Genomic DNA, 7,923 nt, shown 5'->3' on the forward strand with positions numbered 1-7,923 from the left:
GGGTATATAATACCCACGTCCAGTAGTTTAAGAACCTCGGCTTTAACCACTTCCTTCATGTTTGGATTTAGTCTACGTTGTGGTTGCTGAGCGGTTTTTGCATTATCCTCAAGATATATGTGGTGAGTACAAATCGAGGGATCGATTCCTTTGAGGTCCGCTATCGTCCATCCTAGGGCTCCTTTATGCTCAATGAGAGTAGATATAAGCATACTCTCCTGTTCTTTCTCCAGGTGGGCAGAGATCACCACCGGGTATGTCTCATCTTGACCCAAATATGCATATTTCAAATCAGAGGGCAAAGGTTTTAGGTCAAGCTTCGGCGGCTTGAGGTTAGACGGTAGAGGCACTACATCAGTTTGTGGTAATTCTTCAAATTGTGGCCTCCATCGGTTAACTTCAAGTACCGGTGCAGTATCAAGCAAGGCGCACGTCTCCCTAATCATGTCATCATCAAAATCATGGGAGTGGGCCAGGCACGTCTCTAGATGGTCGGAGGATAAGGTCAGAGGTGTCCTATCTTCCACGAAAGAGTCAATCATGTTAATGTCGTGGAAATCGTCATCATCCTCTGAGTTGCTGCCGTTATTGAAAAAAATGTTTGACTCCAATGTCAAATTTCCAAAAGACATAGTCATGATACCATTCCTGCAATTGATAATTGTATTTGACGTGGCAAGGAATGAGCGACCAAGAATGACGGGAATCTGAGTGCTCATGTTATTAATGGGTTCGGTGTCCAGGATGATAAAGTCTACAGGGTAGTAAAATCTATCAACTTGGACCAACACATCCTCAATTATCCCTCTTGGTACACGAACAGAGCGATCAACAAGTTGTAGTGCGGTTAGGGTGGGTTTTAATTCACCCAAACCTAACTGTTTGTATACCGAGTAGGGAATCAAATTGACGCTCGCTCCTAAGTCAAGAAGTGCATGATCAATTCGATGGTTCCCGATTACACATGATATGGTTGGGCTACCGGGATCCTTGAATTTCTGCGGCACGTCTTGCTTCAGGATGGCACTCACTTTCTCAGTCAAGAAGATTTTCTTTTGAATAATTTTTCGTCTTTTGGTCGTGCATAAGTCTTTCAGGAATTTGGCATATGAAGGTATCTATTTAACGACATCAAGTAGAGGAATGTTGACTTTTACTTGTTTCAACACCTCTAGGATATCCTGAGAGTTAGAGAGAGATTTTGGTGAAACCAACCGTTGGGGGAATGGAGCAACTAGCTTCTCTAGAAGTTTCGGTTCTACTTTTTGTGAGGCATCACTGGATCCATCATTGTTGTCCTCTTTTGGTTCTTGAGGCTTTTCGGGCCTAACCGGAGGAGTTTTCTTAATGATCTTCCCACTCCTAAGAGTGGTGATGGATTTAGCATGCCCCATCTGATTTGAAGAGCTGGGATCATTATTCTCGTACTGCGGTTTAGGATTGGGGAGAGGTTGTGCAGGAAGCATCCCCTTTTTTATAACCGTCATACGAGAATCTATCTTTTGCATAAAATCTGTGATTCCCCGCATTGCCTGAGCCAGCTCTTGTATGGGATTTTGAACCGGTTCCTCTTGAGGTTTCACTTGATTTGGATTTTGATTGAAGAAACCTGGAGGAGTCGCCGTTTGTCCATTCCTCCAACTAAAGTTTGGATGATTTTTCCAACCAGGATTGTATGTGTTGGAGTTAGGTCCAGTAAAAGGTCTTTGATAATTATTTACGGCATTGGCTTGTTCATTCAACACTCCTCGAAAGGCAGGTATTGTAGGACAGTTTTCAGTTGTGTGAATGTTGCAATCACAGATGCCGTAAACAATTTCATTGACCTTATCCTTCTTTCCTTCCATGGCCTCAACTTTCCTTATGAGCGTAGTCACTTTACACTTGAGATCATCCTCTTCTTTCAAGAGATATAATCCACCTTTTTCCTTTAATTGAGTCGGCCTAGACGTGGTGTTTGCCATTGGGTAATAGTCCCATGATTGTGTTTTTTCAGCGAGACTATCGAGGTAATCCCATACCTCGTCAACATCTTTGTTGATGAACTCTCCATTACACATTGTCTCGACCATTTGGCGCATGGAAGATGTCAGTCCATCGTAGAAAAAATTTGTAATGCGCCACATTTCAAATCCGTGTTGTGGGCATGAACTGACCAAATCTTTGAACATTTCCCAACATTGGAAGAATGTTTCATCTTCCTTTTGGGCAAAGTTCATGATCGCTTTTCTGAGGGTAATCGTTTTATGATGGGGGAAGAATTTTTTTATGAATTCCCTCTGCATATCGTTCCATGTGCCAATGGATCTAGGACGCAGTGAATGTAACCACGTCTTAGCTTTCTCTTTTAAGGAAAAGGGAAAGAGTTTCAGCCTAATTGTATCCTCAGATACATTAGGAAAACATAATGTAGCTATAATCTCATCGAACTCTTTCAAGTGTAAATATGGACTTTCTGATTCAAGTCCATGGAATTTGGGAAGGAGTTGGATAACTCCTGGCTTGATGTCCATTTGTCCTGTATTTTCAGGAAAAATCATGCATGAGGGCATACTCACTCCCGCCGGTTGTAGATAATCTCGTAAAGTACGAGGCGGGGGTGCCTGTTGCACCTCATTCTCATCTTGGGTATCCTCCACCCTGGGTGGAAGTGGAGGAGGTTGGTCTTCAGCCATAACCTCAGTTAACTCAGGGGATTTCGAGCGGTGTCTAGTCCTGCGATGGATAGTCAACCCCTCAACCAATCCTCCTTCAGTCAAGAGACGTCGAGTGTCGTCACGGGCCCACTTGGGCATGAAAACACTCGCAGCCCTCAATTAAAAAAAACTTAACCCTAAGAAAGGAAAAAAGAAAAGCTAGAAAGAAAAAGAGAGTTGGAAAGAAATTACCAAATTGAAGCCCCTAAGTTAAGGACCTGCAAAATAAAATAAAATAAGTCAGTTTCTAAAAAGGAGAAAAAACAATCTTTTAAAAGAAAGATAACAGTAAACTGATTTCTAAAAGAAAGTGGAAACTTCTAAAATAAATTAAGAAAGTCCTATATTAGAAAGTAAATTACTAAAAGAGAATTGAAAAATAGAAAGTAGGGAAGGAGTGTACCGAATTAGAGATTTCTATCTTAAAGGCCTACAAAATAGGAATGTTAGTTTCTAAACAAGAATTCTAAAAATAAATTAGGAAACAAATTAGATTCTAAGAGAGTTAGAATTAGAAAATTTCTAAAATTTAAATCCTAATTCTAAAGACAGAAAAAGTAGAGAATTTAGGAAGGGATTACCAATTTAAGAGCTTATGTCAGGATCCTACAAAACAGGAAAACAGGTTAGTTTTGAACTTAAATAAAAATAAATAAATAAAACTAAGGTTAGTGAAATCCTAATCTTAAACTAATCCTAAAACCAATTAATTTCAGAGAATCGTAACCGTCAGTCCCCGGCAACGGCGCCAAAAACTTGTTCACACCCCAAGTGCAGGGTTGTGATGTAGTAATAACTCGGTAAGACCGAGGTCGAATCCACAGGGACTGATACCTGTACGTTATCTGAAACCAAGTAGAACTAGAACTAGTCGAAGATGCGATCTAAAACAAATAGAATTTAGGAAATAATTGCGGAATGATTATCTAAAACTTAAGTAACTCAGAGGAAGGAAACTAGGGATTTAGAGGATCCACTTGTAGAGATCAGGGAGATCTTTTGCTTGCATCAGGAATCATGGAAATCAAACTAAACTTACTTGATCTGGTTTTCAAGAGATGAAAGGTATATGAATTAGAATGGGTTCCATCATCTAACCATGCCCATGAGACAAAGCAAATAATAGGATTAAACTAATCACCAACCAATCAAAAGTACATAAAAGTTAGGAAGGGCACGATCATCCAACCATGCCCAGGAGACAATGGTGAACAACAGGGCTTCCTGACTTCATGAAAAAAAAGGGAGGAAATCCTCAAAGCCATTGCAGATCTATTGTAATTTTAGTCACAACACACCATTAAAAACTGAAGGTATTCCTTGAATTAAACGAAAATCAAATTTAGTTCATGAATTGAAATCAAATTAAAGGCAATGAATAAAATCCCCCACCTCACTACAAGCTTCACCTCTTAGCCCTAGCTAAGAGGTTTAGCCACTCATGATTGGCCTAAACCCAAAACAAATAGAAAGAAAAACAAAATGAAAAAGAGAAGAAAAATAAAGAAAAATTTCTTATCTTTTCTCTCTCATCTTCTCTCTCTGTCTTCTTTTCTTCCGTCCTTCCTCCAATCAGCCGCACAACCTCTCTCACGTGCCAGCCACGTTCCAATCCTCTGCCGATGTCCAGCACGAACACTTCTTCTCTCTCTCTCTCTCTCTCTCTCTCTCTCTCTCTCTCTTGCTGCCAGTCCCACGGTCCAGCAACCTTGCTCAAACAGAACTCCACCCAAAACTCTTCCCAGCCGTGCACTCCCCCCTTTTCAGCTCCCTTCGTTTTTCCCCTCTTTTATAGGTGTGCGGCCAGTAGGTCGGTTGACGTTTTACGCAGCCAACTTTGCGACGGAGACGGACTCCCTGTTAACGCGAAAAGAACCACGGCCTTGCATCTGTGATGACTGGTGGGCCCAGGATTGATGTTGGATGAGAAATCCGACCCATCCATAAGTTTCCCCTCGAAAAACCAATGAAATCTGATTGGTTTTGGATCCGCTTCGAGGTGAACAACGAGTTAGTTTAATTTACCGTCGGTCTTCCGTTTGGACAGTCGAAATCCAATTAAAATTGTCCTTTGCAATTCCACCACTTAGGCGCTGTTTTTAGGGAGCATGGGCGTCTGATGAACGGTCCAGATTCGACTGATAAGTCACGTCAGTGGGCCACAAGCTTTCTCCGCAGCCACAGACGCGAAACAGAGATTCCGCGTCGGAATATCCGATGATTGGTGGACCCCACAGTGATGTTTTTGATAAAATTCACCACGTCCACTGAGTTACTGACGAAAAACCAGTCAGGAATGGACGGTTTTGGAGTGTAGTTGGTGTGGTCCACTGAACTTTGCTCGCTGCCCTCCAACCTGCGATTTAAAATTACGATCTTCCCGTAGCTTGCATGAAGACAAACGGACACCTAGGAGAGGGTTTTCACCCCCCTATGGACGCAATATACGGCACTGATCATCCATTTGGATGATGTGTGGGGCCCACAACTTGAAACCGTGATGCACGGCGGAAGACGCTGTTTGCATTTTGGATGGATTTGGAAGAAGAAGTCGGTCAGAAGTCGGATTGACCGACTTCTCGTTCCTGTGCACGGCTAGTGCACTTGTGCACTATGCACACACACACTCCAATGGGGTCCATTATGATGTTTTTGAGAGATCCGCTCCGTCTATCCACTTTGTCAGCTCATTTAAACAGTTGACCCCAAGATTGAAGCACTTTCAGACACCAGGCGGGCCCCACATAATGATTAAAGGGGCTGATCTATCCGTTGGGCCACTTCCGCAGTGATCCAGGAGCTGAAATTTTACGTGTACGGTTCATTTATAGTCCTCAGGCCATGTATGGAGTTTTGAACTGATCGGATGGTGGGAACCCTATGATCTTGCATTCTGGAAACTTTTCAGGCTACTTGAGCTTCAATTCCTCGATTTTCGCGGACCACTGGTGTATAATTCCGTCGCTCTTGGTCTTCTAGAGTCCGTTCCTTGCCTTGGTGCTCCTGGAGCGTCAAATCCATGCATTTACCACCCTTTTTCAGTCCATGCTTGTAAATATACTCTGCATCACAAACACAATTAAATCAGGCCATTAAGTGGTATCATGCTTGTAAAACTATGCAGCAACTGGGTCTGATATGCAATATTTGACCCTCAACAACAATCAATTACAATCCTTCATTCAATCAATTACAATTACAATCAATTATAATTACAATCTTTCAATTCATTCAATCAATTGTAATTACAATCCTTCATTCAATCAATTACAATAATGCTGAAAGTACAAATCTTTAGCTTCATTAGAGAAATTTGCTCGACTTCACCCTGAAATTTCAATGATAAAGAATTGAAAGAGAAAATATATTTTGATGGTATGATATTTTTTTCACAAGTAAATAGGCCTTTTTCAGCCATCACCCACCTGAAGAATCAAAAACCGATTGTTGTCCAAGTCCACTCCTTTTCCTTTCAATTTCTTAGTGACCTCTGTAAAATTACTTCCACGGTCATTTATGTAGTATTTTGAAGAGTTATCTCGAAATGCAACTTTAGTAATGACAAAGTCACTTCCTGTAACAGCTTCGTATATTCCATCATCCTACAAATAGTCATGGCATTCATAAATCAGAATGACCATTGGGGGAAAGAAAAATAAAGTGAAAGAAGTGCATCATGTATAACCATTTTTTTCTTAATGAATTAATAAAAACTTAAAGATGAATGAAATTGACACAAAAGGAATGGTCTCATCATATGGTTTGTAAGGCCAAAATAAACGTCTGGACGATTTCCGTAAGGAGGACCATCGGTAGCCACAAGTACCCACTTCCCAAGGAATGGTTGTTCACTCCCCAAGTATAGGGTTGTGATGTAGTAATAAACTCGGTGAGACTGAGGTCGAATCCCAAGGGACTGAAACCTGTACGTAATCTGAAATTAAGGAGAACTAGAACTAGACTAAGATGAAATTTAAATCGACTATAATTTGAGGAACAATGATGAAATAATTATCTAAAACTTAAAGAATTCAGGGAAAGGAAACTAGGGATTCAGAGGATCCACTTGTAGAGATCAGGGAGATCTTATGCCTGCTTCAAGAACTCAACTGGACTTAGAGTCCCATCTTCATCCAGTTGAAGAGTGTAACCATGGAAATCAAGACTGAACTTCCTTTGATATAGCTTTTAAGAGATGAAAGGTATATGAATTAGAATGGATTCCATCACCAAACCATGCCCAGGAGGCAAAGTAAACAACAGAATTAAACTAATTATTAACCAATCAACAATGTATAAAGGTTAAGAAGGGTATTGTCATTCGACTATGCCCAGGAGACGATGGTGAACAACAGGGCTTCCTGACGTCATAAACATAAAAAGGAAAGGATCATGCTCAAAGCTATCGTAGACCCATTGTAATTTTAGTCACAACAGACCATTAAAAACTAAAAACATTCCCTTAATTAAACTAAAATCAATATCAGTTCAATCTAAACAAAAGGCACAAGCAAAAAGGTCTCCCATCACGCTACAAGCTTCACCTCTTAGCCCTAGCTAAGAGGTTTAGCCTAGAATAGACATGATTAGGCTAAACATCTTAAAAGAAATAATAAAAAGAAAAGTAAATAAAAAACTCTACAACTACTCTTTCTCTCACTGACGTCCCAGCCGTGGATGCCCCTCTCTCTTCTTTCTCTCTCCCTTTTATAGACGCTGAAGACGGTGGATGTGTGTAGAGCACCGACCTGCCTTTCGCAGGCTATTTGCAACAGGGTCGGACCCTGTATCGCGCAACAACAGGGCCTTCCTGCGTAAGGATGATTAGTGGGGCCCACTTTAGCTGTCATTTGAGAGATCCATGCCGTCCATCAGCTTCTTCTTGGAATTTATACCGGAGATGGTCTGTTTTGATCATCCGTTGATGCGGCCCAGGGAAGAATTCTTGCCGCAACGGTATTTGAATGGTCCTCTTGTGATCGCTGTAGTGGACATGTATATGTGTATGGCTGAAAACAGTCAAAATTCTTTGACCAGATTGAGTCCCTCTACATGATGGACGGTTCAGATCGGACATCCGATCATCTTTGGTTGGCCAGGACAATTCGGAACGTCCGGTTCTTCCGGACTGCGAAACAGGGCAGCGTAGTTGACGCTGTGATGATGGTGGGCCCCTTTATCGGCTTCGACGAAGAGATCCACTCCATTCATTGTGATTATCTTGAAA

General features: G+C 41.3%; 1 non-coding gene across 1 annotated transcript; it reads left to right on the forward strand.

Annotated features, from left to right (window-relative positions):
• Nucleotides 1-2,130: 2,130 nt before the first annotated feature.
• Nucleotides 2,131-2,237, forward strand: LOC131224407 (small nucleolar RNA R71). Its single transcript, XR_009160894.1, has one exon. It is a non-coding gene; the product is annotated as a small nucleolar RNA R71 (small nucleolar RNA).
• Nucleotides 2,238-7,923: the final 5,686 nt, after the last annotated feature.

Source organism: Magnolia sinica, chromosome 13 (genome assembly GCF_029962835.1).
Source record: "Magnolia sinica isolate HGM2019 chromosome 13, MsV1, whole genome shotgun sequence".
Classification (NCBI taxonomy): domain Eukaryota; kingdom Viridiplantae; phylum Streptophyta; class Magnoliopsida; order Magnoliales; family Magnoliaceae; genus Magnolia; species Magnolia sinica.